The sequence below is a fragment of the Oncorhynchus nerka genome, linkage group LG15 (genome assembly GCF_034236695.1).
Source record: "Oncorhynchus nerka isolate Pitt River linkage group LG15, Oner_Uvic_2.0, whole genome shotgun sequence".
Taxonomy (NCBI): Eukaryota; Metazoa; Chordata; class Actinopteri; order Salmoniformes; family Salmonidae; genus Oncorhynchus; species Oncorhynchus nerka.
This window is the reverse complement of record NC_088410.1, coordinates 2672533-2694289: the sequence shown is the minus strand read 5'-3', so window position 1 is coordinate 2694289 and position 21757 is coordinate 2672533.

The window sequence follows — 21757 nt, the reverse complement described above, 5'->3', positions numbered from 1 at the left end:
CATGTAATTATCACTGAAATAGAAGCCTGGGGCCTATTCACACTGACGATGGCCTGAGATCATGTAATTATCACTGAAATAGAAGCCTGGGGCCTATTCACACTGACGATGGCCTGAGATCATGTGACATGTAATTATCACTGAAATAGAAGCCTGGGGCCTATTCACACTGACGATGGCCTGAGATCATGTAATTATCACTGAAATAGAAGCCTGGGGCCTATTCACACTGACGATGGCCTGAGATCATGTGACATGTAATTATCACTGAAATAGAAGCCTGGGGCCTATTCACACTGATGATGGCATGAGATCATGTAATTATCACTGAAAATAGAAGCCTGGGGCCTATTCACACTGATGATGGCCTGAGATCATGTGACATGTAATTATCACTGAAATAGAAGCCTGGGGCCTATTCACACTGACGATGGCCTGAGATCATGTAATTATCACTGAAATAGAAGCCTGGGGCCTATTCACACTGACGATGGCCTGAGATCATGTAATTATCACTGAAATAGAAGCCTGGGGCCTATTCACACTGACGATGGCCTGAGATCATGTAATTATCACTGAAATAGAAGCCTGGGGCCTATTCACTGATGATGGTAATTATCACTGAAATAGAAGCCTGGGGATTCATGCCCGAGATCATGTGACATGTAATTATCACTGAAATAGAAGCCTGGGGCCTATTCACACTGATGATGGCCTGAGATCATGTCACATGTAATTATCACTGAATAGAAGCCTGGGTTCTATTCACTGGCAGTGGCCTGAGATCATGTGATGTAATTATCACTGAAATAGAAGCCTGGGTTCTATTCACTGTGACCTGAGATCATGTGACATGTAATTATCATTGAAATAGAAGCCTGGGGCCTATTCACAGTGACGATGGCCTGAGATCATGTAATTATCACTGAAATAGAAGCCTGGGGCCTATTCACACTGACGATGGCCTGAGATCATGTGACATGTAATTATCACTGAAATAGAAGCCTGGGGCCTATTCACACTGACGATGGCCTGAGATCATGTGACCTGTAATTATCACTGAAATAGAAGCCTGAGGCCTATTCACACTCGACGATGGCCTGAGATCATGTAATTATCACTGAAATAGAAGCCTGGGGCCTATTCACACTGACGATGGCCTGAGATCATGTGACATGTAATTATCACTGAAATAGAAGCCTGGGGCCTATTCACACTGATGATGGCCTGTGACATGTAATTATCACTGAAATAGAAGCCTGGGGCCTATTCACACTGACGATGGCCTGTGACATGTAATTATCACTGAAATAGAAGCCTGGGACCTATTCACACTGACGATGGCCTGAGATCATGTGACATGTAATTATCACTGAAATAGAAGCCTGGGGCCTATTCACACTGATGATGGCCTGAGATCATGTAATTATCACTGAAATAGAAGCCTGGGGCCTATTCACACTGACGATGGCCTGAGATCATGTGACATGTAATTATCACTGAAATAGAAGCCTGGGTTCTATTCACACTGACGATGGCCTGAGATCATGTGACATGTAATTATCACTGAAATAGAAGCCTGGGTTCTATTCACACTGATGATGGCCTGAGATCATGTGACATGTAATTATCACTGAAATAGAAGCCTGGGTTCTATTCACACTGATGATGGCCTGAGATCATGTAATTATCATTGAAATAGAAGCCTGGGTTCTATTCACACTGACGATGGCCTGAGATCATGTGACCTGTAATTATCATTGAAATAGAAGCCTGGTGCCTATTCACAGTGATGATGGCCTGAGATCATGTAATTATTACTGAAATAGAAGCCTGGGGCCTATTCACACTGATGATGGCCTGAGATCTTGTTATCACTGAAATGAGCCTGGGGCCTATTCATGTGATCATGTAATTATCACTGAAAATAGAAGCCTGGGGCCTATTCACACCGACGATGGCCTGAGATGACATGTAATTATCACTGAAATAGAAACCTGGGGCCTATTCACACTGACGATGGCCTGAGATCATGTGACATGTAATTATCACTGAAATAGAAGCCTGGGGCCTATTCACACTAGACGGCGGCCTGAAGATCATGTAATTATCACTGAAATAGAAGCCTGGGGCCTATTCACACTGACGATGGCCTGAGATCATGTGACATGTAATTATCACTGAAATAGAAGCCTGGGGCCTATTCACACTGATGCCTGAGATCATGAGATCACTGAAATGCCTAATTATCACATGAAAATAGAAGCCTGGGGCCTATTCACACTGATGATGGCCTGAGATCATGTGACATGTAATTATCACTGAAATAGAAGCCTGGGCCTATTCACACTGATGATGGCCTGAGATCATGTAATTATCATGAAATAGAAGCCTGGGGCCTATTCACACTGACGATGGCCTGAGATCATGTAATTATCACTGAATAGAAGCCTGGGGCAATTCACACTGACGATGGCCTGAGATCATGTGACCTGTAATTATCACTGAAATAGAAGCCTGGGTTCTATTCACACTGATGATGGCCTGAGATCATGTAATTATCACTGAAATAGAAGCCTGGGGGCCTATTCACACTGACGATGGCCTGAGATCATGTGACATGTAATTATCACTGAAATAGAAGCCTGGGTTCTATTCACACTGACGGTGGCCTGAGATCATGTGACATGTAATTATCACTGAAATAGAAAGGTTCTATTCACACTGATGATGGCCTGAGATCATGTGACATGTAATTATCACTGAAATAGAAGCCTGGGGCCTATTCACACTGATGATGGCCTGAGATCATGTAATTATCCTGAAATAGAAGCCTGGGTTCTATTCACACTGACGATGGCCTGAGATCATGTGACCTGTAATTATCACTGAAATAGAAGCCTGGGGCCTATTCACACTGACGATGGCCTGAGATCATGTAATTATCACTGAAATAGAAGCCTGGGGCCTATTCACACTGATGATGGCCTGAGATCATGTGACATGTAATTATCACTGAAATAGAAGCCTGCCTATTCACACTAATTGAGATCATGTAATTATCACTGAAATAGAAGCCTGGGGCCTATTCACACTGACGATGGCCTGAGATCATGTGACATGTAATTATCACTGAAATAGAAGCCTGGGGCCTATTCACACTGACGATGGCCTGAGATCATGTAATTATCACAGCCTGGGGCCTATTCACACTGATGGCCTGAGATCATGTGACATGTAATTATCACTGAAATAGAAGCCTGGGGCCTATTCACACTGACGATGGCCTGAGATCATGTAATTATCACTGAAATAGAAGCCTGGGGCCTATTCACACTGACGATGGCCTGAGATCATGTGACATGTAATTATCACTGAAATAGAAGCCTGGGGCCTATTCACACTTCTGAGATCATTATGACTGATGAAGCCTGGGGCCTATTCACACTGATGATGGCCTGAGATGACATGTAATTATCACTGAAATAGAAGCCTGGGGCCTATTCACACTGATGATGGCCTGAGATCATGTAATTATCACTGAAATAGAAGCCTGGGGCCTATTCACACTGACGATGGCCTGAGATCATGTGACCTGTAATTATCACTGAAATAGAAGCCTGGTGCCTATTCACACTGATGATGGCCTGAGATCATGACATGTAATTATCACTGAAATAGAAGCCTGGGGCCTATTCACACTGACGATGGCCTGAGATCATGTGACCTGTAATTATCACTGAAATAGAAGCCTGGGAGCCTATTCACACTGACGATGGCCTGAGATCATGTGACCTGTAATTATCACTGAAATAGAAGCCTGGTGCCTATTCACACTGATGATGGCCTGAGATCATGTAATTATCACTGAAATAGAAGCCTGGGGCCTATACACACTGATGATGGCCTGAGATCATGTAATGTAATCACTGAAATAGAAGCCTGGGGCCTATTCACACTGACGATGGCCTGAGATCATGTGACATGTAATTATCACTGAAATAGAAGCCTGGGGCCTATTCACACTGACGATGGCCTGAGATCATGTAATATCACTGAAATAGAAGCCTGGGGCCTATTCACACTGACGATGGCCTGAGATCATGTAATTATTACTGAAATTAGAAGCCTGGGGCCTATTCACACTGACGATGGCCTGAGATCATGTGACATGTAATTATCACTGAAATAGAAGCCTGGGGCCTATTCACACTGATGATGGCATGAGATCATGTAATTATCACTGAAAATAGAAGCCTGGGGCCTATTCACACTGATGATGGCCTGAGATCATGTGACATGTAATTATCACTGAAATAGAAGCCTGGGGCCTATTCACAACGATGGCCTGAATCATGTAATTATCACTGAAATAGAAGCCTGGGGCCTATTCACACTGATGATGGCCTGAGATCATGTAATTATCACTGAAATAGAAGCCTGGGGCCTATTCACACTGATGATGGCCTGAGATCATCATGTAATTATCACTGAAATAGAAGCCTGGGGCCTATTCACACTGACGATGGCCTGAGATCATGTGACCTGTAATTATCACTGAAATAGAAGCCTGGGGCCTATTCACACTGATGATGGCCTGAGATCATGACATGTAATTATCACTGAAATAGAAGCCTGGTGCCTATTCACACTGATGATGGCCTGAGATCATGTGACATGTAATTATCACTGAAATAGAAGCCTGGGGCCTATTCACACTGACGATGGCCTGAGATCATGTAATTATCACTGAAATAGAAGCCTGGGGCCTATTCACACTGACGATGGCCTGAGATCATGTGACCTGTAATTATCACTGAAATAGAAGCCTGGGCCTATTCACACTATTGGCCTGAGATCATGTGACCTGCCTATTCACAGTGATGGCCTGAGATCATGAAATAGAAGCCTGGGGCCTATTCACACTGATGATGGCCTGAGATCATGTGATTATCACTGAAATAGAAGCCTGGGGCCTATTCACACTGATGATGGCCTGAGATCATGTGACATGTATTATCATTGAAATAGAAGCCTGGGGCCTATTCACACTGACGATGGCCTGAGATCATGTGACATGTAATTATCACTGAAATAGAAGCCTGGGGCCTATTCACACTGATGAGGGCCTGAGATCATGTAATTATCATGGAAATAGAAGCCTGGGGCCTATTCACACTGAGTGGCCTGAGATCATTGAATAGATTAGTAACTGAAATTGAAGGCCTATTCACAGCTGACGATGGTACAGATCATGTAATTATCACTGAAATAGAAGCCTGGGGCCTATTCACACTGAAAATAAGCATTTGTTCTGAAGATCATGCCTGACATGTAATTATCACTAAAATAGAAGCCTGGGGCCTATTCAAACGATGGCCTGAGATCATGTAATTATCATTGAAATAGAAGCCTGGGGCCTATTCACACTGATGATGGCCTGAGATCATGTGTAATTATCATTGAAATAGAAGCCTGGGGCCCATTCACACTGACGATGGCCTGAGATCATGTGACATGTAATTATCACTGAAATAGAAGCCTGGGGCCTATTCACACTGACGATGGCCTGAGATCATGTAATTATCACTGAAATAGAAGCCTGGGGCCTATTCACACTGATGATGGCCTGAGATCATGTGACATGTAATTATCACTGAAATAGAAGCCTGGTGCCTATTCACACTGATGATGGCCTGAGATCATGTGACATGTATTTATCACTGAAATAGAAGCCTGGGGCCTATTCACAGTGACGGTGGCCTGAGATCATGTATTTATCACTGAAATAGAAGCCTGGGGCCTATTCACACTGACGATGGCCTGAGATCATGTGACCTGTAATTATCACAGAAATAGAAGCCTGGGGCCTATTCACACTGACGGTGGCCTGAGATCATGTAATTATCACTGAAATAGAAGCCTGGGGCCTATTCACAGTGACGGTGGCCTGAGATCATGTAATTATCACTGAAATAGAAGCCTGGGGCCTATTCACACTGACGATGGCCTGAGATCATGTGATTATCACTGAAATAGAAGCCTGGGGCCTATTCACACTGACGATGGCCTGAGATCATGTAATTATCACAGAAATAGAAGCCTGGTGCCTATTCATACTGACGATGGCCTGAGATCATGTAATTATCACTGAAATAGAAGCCTGGGGCCTATTCACACTGACGGTGGCCTGAGATCATGTAATTATCACAGAAATAGAAGCCTGGGGCCTATTCACACTGACGATGGCCTGAGATCATGTGACATGTAATTATCACTGAAATAGAAGCCTGGTGCCTATTCACAGTGACGATGGCCTGAGATCATGTAATTATCACTGAAATAGAAGCCTGGGGCCTATTCACACTGACGATGGCATGAGATCATGTAATTATCATTGAAATAGAAGCCTGGGGCCTATTCACACTGACGATAGCCTAGGATCATGTAATTATCACTGAAATAGAAGCCTGGGTTCTATTCACACTGACGGTGGCCTGAGATCATGTAATTATCACTGAAATAGAAGCCTGGGGCCTATTCACAGTGATGATGGCCTGAGATCATGTAATTATCACTGAAATAGAAGCCTGGGGCCCATTCACACTGACGATGGCCTGAGATCATGTGACATGTAATTATCACTGAAATAGAAGCCTGGGGCCTATTCACACTGACGATGGCCTGAGATCATGTAATTATCACTGAAATAGAAACCTGGGGCCTATTCACACTGACGATGGCCTGAGATCATGTGACATGTAATTATCACTGAAATAGAAGCCTGGGGCCTATTCACACTGACGATGGCCTGTGACATGTAATTATCACTGAAATAGAAGCCTGGGGCCTACACTGATGATGGCCTGAGATCATGTAATTATTACTGAAATAGAAGCCTGGGGCCTATTCACATTGACGATGGCCTGAGATCATGTAATTATCACTGAAATAGAAGCCTGGTGCCTGGATTGCCTGAGATCTATATCACTGAAATAGAAGCCTGGGGCCTATTCACACTGATGATGGCCTGAGATCATGTAATTATCACTGAAATAGAAGCCTGGGGCCCATTCACACTGACGATGGCCTGAGATCATGTGACATGTAATTATCACTGAATAGAAGCCTGGGTTCTATTCATACTGACGATGGCCTGAGATCATGTAATTATTACTGAAATTAGAAGCCTGGGGCCTATTCACACTGATGATGGCCTGAGATCATGTAATTATCATTGAAATAGAAGCCTGGGTTCTATTCACACTGATGATGGCCTGAGATCATGTAATTATCACTGAAATAGAAGCCTGGGGCCTATTCACAGTCATTATGGCCTGAGATCATGTAATTATCATTGAAATAGAAGCCTGGGGCCTATTCACACTGACGATGGCCTGAGATCATGTAATTATCACTGAAATAGAAGCCTGGTGCCTATTCACACTGACGATGGCCTGAGATCATGTAATTATCACTGAAATAGAAGCCTGGTGCCTATTCACACTGACGATGGCCTGAGATCATGTAATTATCACAGAAATAGAAGCCTGGGGCCTATTCATACTGACGATGGCCTGAGATCATGTAATTATCACTGAAATAGAAGCCTGGGGCCTATTCACACTGATGATGGCCTGAGATCATGTAATTATCACTGAAATAGAAACCTGGGGCCTATTCACACTGACGATGGCCTGAGATCATGTAATTATCATTGAAATAGAAGCCTGGGGCCTATTCACACTGACGATGGCCTGAGAGTCATGTAATTATCATTGAAATAGAAGCCTGGTGCCTATTCACACTGACGATGGCCTGAGATCATGTAATTATCACTGAAATAGAAGCCTGGGGCCTATTCACACTGACGATGGCCTGAGATCATGTGATTATCACTGAAATAGAAGCCTGGGGCCTATTCACACTGACGATGGCCTGAGATCATGTAATTATCACTGAAATAGAAGCCTGGGGCCTATTCACACTGACGATGGCCTGAGATCATGTAATTATCACAGAAATAGAAGCCTGGTGCCTATTCACACTGACGATGGCCTGAGATCATGTAAGCCTTGCCTATTCACACTGAAATAGAAGCCTGGAGCCTATTCACACTGACGATGGCCTGTGACATGTAATTATCACTGAAATAGAAGCCTGGGGCCTATTCACACTGACGATGGCCTGAGATAATGTGACCTGTAATTATCACTGAAATAGAAGCCTGGGTTCTATTCACACTGATGATGGCCCGAGATCATGTGACATGTAATTATCACTGAAATAGAAGCCTGGGGCCTATTCACACTGACGATGGCCTGAGATCATGTGACCTGTAATTATCACTGAAATAGAAGCCTGGGTTCTATTCACACTGATGATGGCCTGAGATCATGTGACATGTAATTATCACTGAAATAGAAGCCTGGGGCCTATTCACACTGACGATGGCCTGAGATCATGTGACCTGTAATTATCATTGAAATAGAAGCCTGGGGCCTATACACACTGATGATGGCCTGAGATCATGTGACATGTAATTATCATTGAAATAGAAGCCTGGGGCCTATTCACACTGACGATGGCCTGAGATCATGTGACATGTAATTATCACTGAAATAGAAGCCTGGGGCCTATTCACACTGATGAGGGCCTGAGATCATGTGACATGGGGCGGCAGAGTAGCCTAGTGGTTAGAGCGTTGGACTAGTAACTGAAAGATTGCAAGTTCGAATCCCCGAGCTGACAAGGTACAAATCTGCCGTTCTGCCCCTGAATAGGCAGTTAACCCACTGTTCCTAGGCCGTCATTGAAAATAAGAATTTGTTCTTAACTGACTTGCCTAGTAAAATAAAGGTAAAATAAATTTTAAAAAATTAAAAAATGTAATTATCATTGAAATAGAAGCCTGGGGCCTATTCACACTGATGATGGCCTGAGATCATGTGACCTGTAATTATCATTGAAATAGAAGCCTGGTGCCTATTCACACTGATGATGGCCTGAGATCATGTGACATGTAATTATCACTGAAATAGAAGCCTGGGGCCTATTCACACTGACGATGGCCTGAGATCATGTAATTATCACTGAAATAGAAGCCTGGGGCCTATTCACACTGATGATGGCCTGAGATCATGTGACATGTAATTATCACTGAAATAGAAGCCTGGTGCCTATTCACACTGATGATGGCCTGAGATCATGTGACATGTATTTATCACTGAAATAGAAGCCTGGGGCCTATTCACAGTGACGGTGGCCTGAGATCATGTATTTATCACTGAAATAGAAGCCTGGGGCCTATTCACACTGACGATGGCCTGAGATCATGTGACCTGTAATTATCACAGAAATAGAAGCCTGGGGCCTATTCACACTGACGGTGGCCTGAGATCATGTAATTATCACTGAAATAGAAGCCTGGGGCCTATTCACACTGACGATGGCCTGAGATCATGTGATTATCACTGAAATAGAAGCCTGGGGCCTATTCACACTGACGATGGCCTGAGATCATGTAATTATCACAGAAATAGAAGCCTGGTGCCTATTCACACTGACGATGGCCTGAGATCATGTAATTATCATTGAAATAGAAGCCTGGGGCCTATTCACACTGACGATAGCCTAGGATCATGTAATTATCACTGAAATAGAAGCCTGGGTTCTATTCACACTGACGGTGGCCTGAGATCATGTAATTATCACTGAAATAGAAGCCTGGGGCCTATTCACAGTGATGATGGCCTGAGATCATGTAATTATCACTGAAATAGAAGCCTGGGGCCCATTCACACTGACGATGGCCTGAGATCATGTGACATGTAATTATCACTGAAATAGAAGCCTGGGGCCTATTCACACTGACGATGGCCTGAGATCATGTAATTATCACTGAAATAGAAACCTGGGGCCTATTCACACTGACGATGGCCTGAGATCATGTGACATGTAATTATCACTGAAATAGAAGCCTGGGGCCTATTCACACTGACGATGGCCTGTGACATGTAATTATCACTGAAATAGAAGCCTGGGGCCTATTCACACTGATGATGGCCTGAGATCATGTAATTATTACTGAAATAGAAGCCTGGGGCCTATTCACAGTCATTCACTGAAATAGAAGCCTGGGATGGCCTGAGATCATGTAATTATCACTGAAATAGAAGCCTGGGGCCTATTCACTGACGATGGCCTGAGATCATGTAATTATCACTGAAATAGAAGCCTGGGGCCTATTCACACTGGCGATGGCCTGAGATCATGTGACATGTAATTATCACTGAATAGAAGCCTGGGTTCTATTCATTCATGGCCTGAGATCATGTAATTATTACTGAAATTAGAAGCCTGGGGCCTATTCACACTGATGATGGCCTGAGATCATGTAATTATCATTGAAATAGAAGCCTGGGTTCTATTTCACACTGATGATGGCCTGAGATCATGTAATTATCACTGAAATAGAAGCCTGGGGCCTATTCACAGTCATTATGGCCTGAGATCATGTAATTATCATTGAAATAGAAGCCTGGGGCCTATTCACACTGACGATGGCCTGAGATCATGTAATTATCACTGAAATAGAAGCCTGGTGCCTATTCACACTGACGATGGCCTGAGATCATGTAATTATCACTGAAATAGAAGCCTGGTGCCTATTCACACTGACGATGGCCTGAGATCATGTAATTATCACAGAAATAGAAGCCTGGGGCCTATTCATACTGACGATGGCCTGAGATCATGTAATTATCACTGAAATAGAAGCCTGGGGCCTATTCACACTGACGATGGCCTGAGATCATGTAATTATCACTGAAATAGAAACCTGGGGCCTATTCACACTGACGATGGCCTGAGATCATGTAATTATCATTGAAATAGAAGCCTGGGGCCTATTCACACTGACGATGGCCTGAGATCATGTGACCTGTAATTATCATTGAAATAGAAGCCTGGTGCCTATTCACACTGACGATGGCCTGAGATCATGTAATTATCACTGAAATAGAAACGTGGGGCCTATTCACACTGACGATGGCCTGAGATCATGTGATTATCAATGAAATAGAAGCCTGGGGCCTATTCACAGTGACGATGGCCTGAGATCATGTAATTATCACTGAAATAGAAGCCTGGGGCCTATTCACACTGACGATGGCCTGAGATCATGTAATTATCACAGAAATAGAAGCCTGGGGCCTATTCACACTGACGATGGCCTGAGATCATGTAATTATCACTGAAATAGAAGCCTGGTGCCTATTCACACTGACGATGGCCTGAGATCATGTAATTATCACAGAAATAGAAGCCTGGTGCCTATTCACACTGACGATGGCCTGAGATCATGTAATTATCACAGAAATAGAAGCCTGGGCCTGAGATCATGTAATTATCACTGAAATAGAAGCCTGGGGCCTATTCACACTGACGATGGCCTGAGATCATGTGACATGTAATTATCACTGAAATAGAAGCCTGGTGCCTATTCACACTGACGATGGCCTGAGATCATGTAATTATCACTGAAATAGAAGCCTGGGGCCTATTCACACTGACGATGGCCTGAGATCATGTGACCTGTAATTATCACTGAAATAGAAGCCTGGGGCCTATTCACACTGACGATGGCCTGAGATCCTGTAATTATCATGTGCCTATTCACACTGACGATGGCCTGAGATATGTGATGTAATTATCACTGAAATAGAAGCCTGGGGCCTATTCACACTGACGATGGCCTGAGATCATGTAATTATCATTGAAATAGAAGCCTGGGGCCTATTCACACTGATGATGGCCTGAGATCATGTGACATGTAATTATCACTGAAATAGAAGCCTGGGGCCTATTCACACTGACGATGGCCTGAGATCATGTAATTATCACTGAAATAGAAGCCTGGGGCCTATTCACACTGACGATGGCCTGAGATCATGTGACCTGTAATTATCCTGAAATAGAAGCCTCATCACAGTGAATGTAATTATAGAAATAGAAGCCTGGTGCCTATTCACACTGACGATGGCCTGAGATCATGTAATTATCAGCCTGAAATAGTAATTATCACTGAAATAGAAGCCTGGGGCCTATTCACACTGACGATGGCCTGAGATCATGTGACCTGTAATTATCACTGAAATAGAAGCCTGGGGCCTATTCACACTGATGATGGCCTGAGATCATGTAATTATCACACTGAAATAGAAGCCTGGGGCCTATTCACACTGACGATGGCCTGAGATCATGTAATTATCACAGAAATAGAAGCCTGGGGCCTATTCACACTGACGATGGCCTGAGATCATGTGACCTGTAATTATCACTGAAATAGAAGCCTGGGGCCTATTCACACTGACGATGGCCTGAGATCATGTAATTATCACTGAAATAGAAGCCTGGTGCCTATTCACACTGACGATGGCCTGAGATCATGTAATTATCACAGAAATAGAAGCCTGGGGCCTATTCACACTGACGATGGCCTGTGATCACTGAAATAGAAATTGACGATGGCCTGAGATCATGTAATTATCACTGAAATAGAAGCCTGGGGCCTATTCACACTGACGATGGCCTGAGATCATGTGACATGTAATTATCACTGAAATAGAAGCCTGGGGCCTATTCACACTGACGATGGCCTGAGATCATGTAATTATCACTGAAATAGAAGCCTGGGGCCTATTCACACTGACGATGGCCTGAGATCATGTGACATGTAATTATCACTGAAATAGAAGCCTGGGGCCTATTCACAGTGACGGTGGCCTGAGATCATGTAATTATCACAGAAATAGAAGCCTGGTGCCTATTCACACTGACGATGGCCTGAGATCATGTAATTATCACTGAAATAGAAGCCTGGGGCCTATCCATACTGATGGCCTGTGACATGTAATTATCACTGAAATAGAAGCCTGGGGCCTATTCACACTGACGATGGCCTGAGATCATGTGACATGTAATTATCACAGAAATAGAAGCCTGGTGCCTATTCACACTAACGATGGCCTGAGATCATGTAATTATCACTGAAATAGAAGCCTGGGGCCTATTCATACTGGCGATGGCCTGAGATCATGTGACATGTAATTATCATTGAAATAGAAGCCTGGGGCCTATTCACACTGACGATGGCCTGAGATCATGTAATTATCACAGAAATAGAAGCCTGGGGCCTATTCACACTGACGATGGCCTGAGATCATGTGACCTGTAATTATCATTGAAATAGAAGCCTGGGGCCTATTCACACTGATGATGGCCTGTGATCATGTGACCTCTAATTATCACAGAAATAGAAGCCTGGTGCCTATTCACACTGACGATGGCCTGAGATCATGTAATTATCACTGAAATAGAAGCCTGGGGCCTATTCACAGTGATGATGGCCTGAGATCATGTGACCTGTAATTATCACAGAAATAGAAGCCTGGGGCCTATTCACACTGATGATGGCCTGAGATCATGTGACCTGTAATTATCACTGAAATAGAAGCCTGGTGCCTATTCACAGTGACGATGATCATGCCTGAAATAGAAGATCATGGCCTGAGTAATTATCACTGAAATAGAAGCCTGGGGCCTATTCACAGTGATGATGGCCTGAGATCATGTGACCTGTAATTATCACAGAAATAGAAGCCTGGGGCCTATTCACACTGATGATGGCCTGAGATCATGTGATGTAATTATCACTGAAATAGAAGCCTGGGGCCTATTCACACTGATGGCCTGAGATCATGTGACCTCTAATTATCACTGAAATAGAAGCCTGGGGCCTATTCACACTCGATGGCCTGAGATCATGTAATTATCACTGAAATAGAAGCCTGGGGCCTATTCACACTGATGATGGCCTGAGATCATGTAATTATCACTGAAATAGAAGCCTGGGGCCTATTCACACTGACGATGGCCTGAGATCATGTGACCTGTAATTATCACTGAAATAGAAGCCTGGGGCCTATTCACACTGACGATGGCCTGAGATCATGTAATTATCACTGAAATAGAAGCCTGGGGCCTATTCACACTGATGATGGCCTGAGATCATGTGACCTGTAATTATCACTGAAATCACAGAGCCTGGGTGCCTATTCAATTGACGATGGCCTGAGATCATGAAATCACTGAAATAGAAGCCTGGGGCCTATTCACACTGACGATGGCCTGAGATCATGTAATTATCACTGAAATAGAAGCCTGGGGCCTATTCACACTGATGATGGCCTGAGATCATGTAATTATCACTGAAATAGAAGCCTGGGGCCTATTCACACTGACGATGGCCTGAGATCATGTAATTATCACTGAAATAGAAGCCTGGGGCCTATTCACACTGACGATGGCCTGAGATCATGTGACATGTAATTATCACTGAAATAGAAGCCTGGGGCCTATTCACACTGACGATGGCCTGAGATCATGTAATTATCACTGAAATAGAAGCCTGGGGCCTATTCACACTGATGATGGCCTGAGATCATGTAATTATTACTGAAATAGAAGCCTGGGGCCTATTCACATTGACGATGGCCTGAGATCATGTAATTATCACTGAAATAGAAGCCTGGGGCCTATTCACAGTGATGATGGCCTGAGATCATGTAATTATCACTGAAATAGAAGCCTGGGGCCCATTCACACTGACGATGGCCTGAGATCATGTGACATGTAATTATCACTGAAATAGAAGCCTGGGGCCTATTCACACTGACGATGGCCTGAGATCATGTAATTATCACTGAAATAGAAACCTGGGGCCTATTCACACTGACGATGGCCTGAGATCATGTGACATGTAATTATCACTGAAATAGAAGCCTGGGGCCTATTCACACTGACGATGGCCTGTGACATGTAATTATCACTGAAATAGAAGCCTGGGGCCTATTCACACTGATGATGGCCTGAGATCATGTAATTATCACTGAAATAGAAGCCTGGGGCCTATTCACACTGACGATGGCCTGAGATCATGTAATTATCACAGAAATAGAAGCCTGGGTTCTATTCACACTGATGATGGCCTGAGATCATGTAATTATCACTGAAATAGAAGCCTGGGGCCTATTCACACTGACGGTGGCCTGAGATCATGTGACCTGTAATTATCATTGAAATAGAAGCCTGGGGCCTATTCACACTGACGATGGCCTGAGATCATGTGACATGTAATTATCACTGAAATAGAAGCCTGGGGCCTATTCACAGTGACGGTGGCCTGAGATCATGTAATTATCACAGAAATAGAAGCCTGGTGCCTATTCACACTGATGATGGCCGGAGATCATGTAATTATCACTGAAATAGAAGCCTGGGGCCTATCCATACTGATGATGGCCTGTGACATGTAATTATCACTGAAATAGAAGCCTGGGGCCTATTCACACTGACGATGGCCTGAGATCATGTGACATGTAATTATCACAGAAATAGAAGCCTGGTGCCTATTCACACTGACGATGGCCTGAGATCATGTAATTATCACTGAAATGAAGCCTGGGGCCTATTCATACTGACGATGGCCTGAGATCATGTGACATGTAATTATCATTGAAATAGAAGCCTGGGGCCTATTCACACTGACGATGGCCTGAGATCATGTAATTATCACAGAAATAGAAGCCTGGGGCCTATTCACACTGACGATGGCCTGAGATCATGTGACCTGTAATTATCATTGAAATAGAAGCCTGGGGCCTATTCACACTGATGATGGCCTGTGATCATGTGACCTCTAATTATCACAGAAATAGAAGCCTGGTGCCTATTCACACTGACGATGGCCTGAGATCATGTAATTATCACTGAAATAGAAGCCTGGGGCCTATTCACAGTGATGATGGCCTGAGATCATGTGACCTGTAATTATCACAGAAATAGAAGCCTGGGGCCTATTCACACTGATGATGGCCTGAGATCATGTGACCTGTAATTATCACTGAAATAGAAGCCTGGTGCCTATTCACACTGACGATGGCCTGAGATCATGTGGCATGTAATTATCACTGAAATAGAAGCCTGGGGCCTATTCACACTGAGGATGGCCTGAGATCATGTAATTATCACTGAAATAGAAGCCTGGGTCCTATTCACACTGACGATGGCCTGTAATTATCACTGAAATAGAAGCCTGGGGCCTATTCACAGTGACGGTGGCCTGAGATCATGTAATTATCACTGAAATAGAAGCCTGGTGCCTATTCACACTGACGATGGCCTGAGATCATGTGAAGCCTCATGTAATTATCACATGTAATTATCACTGAAATAGAAGCCTGGGGCCTATTCACACTGACGATGGCCTGAGATGTGACATGTAATTATCACAGAAATAGAAGCCTGGTGCCTATTCACACTGACGATGGCCTGAGATCATGTAATTATCACTGAAATTGAAGCCTGGGGCCTATTCATACTGACGATGGCCTGAGATCATGTGACATGTAATTATCATTGAAATAGAAGCCTGGGGCCTATTCACACTGACGATGGCCTGAGATCATGTAATTATCACAGAAATAGAAGCCTGGGGCCTATTCACACTGACGATGGCCTGAGATCATGTGACCTGTAATTATCATTGAAATAGAAGCCTGGGGCCTATTCACACTGATGATGGCCTGTGATCATGTGACCTCTAATTATCATTGAAATAGAAGCCTGGTGCCTATTCACACTGACGATGGCCTGAGATCATGTAATTATCACTGAAATAGAAGCCTGGGGCCTATTCACACTGATGATGGCCTGAGATCATGTGACCTGTAATTATCACTGAAATAGAAGCCTGGGGCCTATTCACACTGATGATGGCCTGAGATCATGTGACCTGTAATTATCACTGAAATAGAAGCCTGGTGCCTATTCACACTGACGATGGCCTGAGATCATGTAATTATCACTGAAATAGAAGCCTGGGGCCTATTCACACTGACGATGGCCTGAGATCATGTAATTATCACTGAAATAGAGATGATGCCTGAGCATGTAATTATCACTGAAATAGAAGCCTGGGGCCTATTCACACTGACGATGGCCTGAGATCATGTGACCTGTAATTATCATTGAAATAGAAGCCTGGGGCCTATTCACACTGATGATGGCCTGAGATCATGTGACCTGTAATTATCACTGAAATAGAAGCCTGGTGCCTATTCACACTGACGATGGCCTGAGATCATGTAATTATCACTGAAATAGAAGCCTATTCACACTGACGATGGCCTGAGATCATGTAATTATCACTGAAATAGAAGCCTGGGGCCTATTCACACTGACGATGGCCTGTGCCTATTCACACTGACGATGGCCGGAGATCATGTAATTATCACTGAAATAGAAGCCTGGGGCCTATTCACACTGATGATGGCCTGAGACATGTAATTATCACTGAAATAGAAGCCTGGGGCCTATTCACACTGACGATGGCCTGAGATCATGTGACATGTAATTATCACAGAAATAGAAGCCTGGTGCCTATTCACACTGACGATGGCCTGAGATCATGTAATTATCACTGAAATAGAAGCCTGGGGCCTATTCATACTGACGATGGCCTGAGATCATGTGACATGTAATTATCATTGAAATAGAAGCCTGGGGCCTATTCACACTGACGATGGCCTGAGATCATGTAATTATCACAGAAATAGAAGCCTGGGGCCTATTCACACTGACGATGGCCTGAGATCATGTGACCTGTAATTATCATTGAAATAGAAGCCTGGGGCCTATTCACACTGATGATGGCCTGTGATCATGTGACCTCTAATTATCACAGAAATAGAAGCCTGGTGCCTATTCACACTGACGATGGCCTGAGATCATGTAATTATCACTGAAATAGAAGCCTGGGGCCTATTCACAGTGATGATGGCCTGAGATCATGTGACCTGTAATTATCACAGAAATAGAAGCCTGGGGCCTATTCACACTGATGATGGCCTGAGATCATGTGACCTGTAATTATCACTGAAATAGAAGCCTGGTGCCTATTCACAGTGACGATGGCCTGAGATCATGTAATTATCACTGAAATAGAAGCCTGGGGCCTATTCACACTGACGATGGCCTGAGATCATGTGACATGTAATTATCACTGAAATAGAAGCCTGGGGCCTATTCACACTGAGGATGGCCTGAGATCATGTAATTATCACTGAAATAGAAGCCTGGGGCCTATTCACACTGACGATGGCCTGAGATCATGTAATTATCACTGAAATAGAAGCCTGGGGCCTATTCACACTGACGATGGCCTGAGATCATGTAATTATCACTGAAATAGAAGCCTGGGGCCTATTCACACTGACGATGGCCTGAGATCATGTAATTATCACAGAAATAGAAGCCTGGGGCCTATTCACACTGACGATGGCCTGAGATCATGTGACCTGTAATTATCATTGAAATAGAAGCCTGGGGCCTATTCACACTGATGATGGCCTGTGATCATGTGACCTCTAATTATCACAGAAATAGAAGCCTGGTGCCTATTCACACTGACGATGGCCTGAGATCATGTAATTATCACTGAAATAGAAGCCTGGGGCCTATTCACAGTGATGATGGCCTGAGATCATGTGACCTGTAATTATCACAGAAATAGAAGCCTGGGGCCTATTCACACTGACGATGGCCTGAGATCATGTGACCTGTAATTATCATTGAAATAGAAGCCTGGGGCCTATTCACACTGATGATGGCCTGTGATCATGTGACCTCTAATTATCACTGAAATAGAAGCCTGGTGCCTATTCACACTGACGATGGCCTGAGATCATGTAATTATCACTGAAATAGAAGCCTGGGGCCTATTCACAGTGATGATGGCCTGAGATCATGTGACCTGTAATTATCATTGAAATAGAAGCCTGGGGCCTATTCACACTGATGATGGCCTGAGATCATGTGACCTGTAATTATCACTGAAATAGAAGCCTGGTGCCTATTCACAGTGACGATGGCCTGAGATCATGTAATTATCACTGAAATAGAAGCCTGGGGCCTATTCACACTGACGATGGCCTGAGATCATGTGGCATGTAATTATCACTGAAATAGAAGCCTGGGGCCTATTCACACTGATGATGGCCTGAGATCATGTAATTATCACTGAAATAGAAGCCTGGGGCCTATTCACCTGACGATGGCCTGAGATCATGTAATTATCACTGAAATAGAAGCCTGGGGCCTATTCAGATGACGATGGCCTGAGATCATGTAATTATCACTGAAATAGAAACCTGGGGCCTATTCACACTGACGATGGCCTGAGATCATGTGACATGTAATTATCACTGAAATAGAAGCCTGGGGCCTATTCACACTGACGATGGCCTGTGACATGTAATTATCACTGAAATAGAAGCCTGGGGCCTATTCACACTGATGATGGCCTGAGATCATGTAATTATTACTGAAATAGAAGCCTGGGGCCTATTCACACTGACGGTGGCCTGAGATCATGTGACCTGTAATTATCATTGAAATAGAAGCCTGGGGCCTATTCACACTGACGATGGCCTGAGATCATGTGACATGTAATTATCACTGAAATAGAAGCCTGGGGCCTATTCACAGTGACGGTGGCCTGAGATCATGTAATTATCACAGAAATAGAAGCCTGGTGCCTATTCACACTGACGATGGCCTGAGATCATGTAATTATCACTGAAATAGAAGCCTGGGGCCTATCCATACTGATGATGGCCTGTGACATGTAATTATCACTGAAATAGAAGCCTGGGGCCTATTCACACTGACGATGGCCTGAGATCATGTGACATGTAATTATCACAGAAATAGAAGCCTGGTGCCTATTCACACTGACGATGGCCTGAGATCATGTAATTATCACTGAAATAGAAGCCTGGGGCCTATTCATACTGACGATGGCCTGAGATCATTCATGTAATTATCATTGAAATAGAAGCCTGGGGACTGACGATGGCCTGAGATCATGTAATTATCACAGAAATAGAAGCCTGGGGCCTATTCACACTGACGATGGCCTGAGATCATGTGACCTGTAATTATCATTGAAATAGAAGCCTGGGGCCTATTCACACTGATGATGGCCTGTGATCATGTGACCTCTAATTATCACAGAAATAGAAGCCTGGTGCCTATTCACACTGGATGGCCTGAGATCATGTAATTATCACTGAAATAGAAGCCTGGGGATGATGATGGCCTGAGATCATGTGACCTGTAATTATCATTGAAATAGAAGCCTGGGGCCTATTCACACTGATGATGGCCTGTGATCATGTGACCTCTAATTATCACAGAAATAGAAGCCTGGTGCCTATTCACACTGACGATGGCCTGAGATCATGTGACATGTAATTATCACTGAAATAGAAGCCTGGGGCCTATTCACACTGACGATGGCCTGAGATCATGTAATTATCACTGAAATAGAAACCTGGGGCCTATTCACACTGACGATGGCCTGAGATCATGTGACATGTAATTATCACTGAAATAGAAGCCTGGGGCCTATTCACACTGACGATGGCCTGTGACATGTAATTATCACTGAAATAGAAGCCTGGGGCCTATTCACACTGATGATGGCCTGAGATCATGTAATTATCACTGAAATAGAAGCCTGGGGCCTATTCACACTGACGATGGCCTGAGATCATGTGACATGTAATTATCACTGAAATAGAAGCCTGGGGCCTATTCACACTGACGATGGCCTGTGACATGTAATTATCACTGAAATAGAAGCCTGGGGCCTATTCACACTGATGATGGCCTGAGATCATGTAATTATCACTGAAATAGAAGCCTGGTGCCTATTCACACTGACGATGGCCTGAGATCATGCCAGGGCTGGGTTCTATTCACACTGATGATGGCCTGAGATCATGTAATTATCACTGAAATAGAAGCCTGGGGCCTATTCACACTGACATGGCCTGAGATCATGTGACCTGTAATTATCATTGAAATAGAAGCCTGGGGCCTATTCACACTGACGATGGCCTGAGATCATGTGACATGTAATTATCACTGAAATAGAAGCCTGGGGCCTATTCACAGTGACGGTGGCCTGAGATCATGTAATTATCACAGAAATAGAAGCCTGGTGCCTATTCACACTGACGATGGCCGGAGATCATGTAATTATCACTGAAATAGAAGCCTGGGGCCTATCCATACTGATGATGGCCTGTGACATGTAATTATCACTGAAATAGAAGCCTGGGGCCTATTCACACTCGATGGCCTGAGATCATGTGACATGTAATTATCACAGAAATAGAAGCCTGGTGCCTATTCACACTGACGATGGCCTGAGATCATGTAATTATCACTGAAATTGAAGCCTGGGGCCTATTCATACTGACGATGGCCTGAGATCATGTGACATGTAATTATCATTGAAATAGAAGCCTGGGGCCTATTCACACTGACGATGGCCTGAGATCATGTAATTATCACAGAAATAGAAGCCTGGGGCCTATTCACACTGACGATGGCCTGAGATCATGTGACCTGTAATTATCATTGAAATAGAAGCCTGGGGCCTATTCACACTGATGATGGCCTGTGATCATGTGACCTCTAATTATCACAGAAATAGAAGCCTGGTGCCTATTCACACTGACGATGGCCTGAGATCATGTAATTATCACTGAAATAGAAGCCTGGGGCCTATTCACAGTGATGATGGCCTGAGATCATGTGACCTGTAATTATCACAGAAATAGAAGCC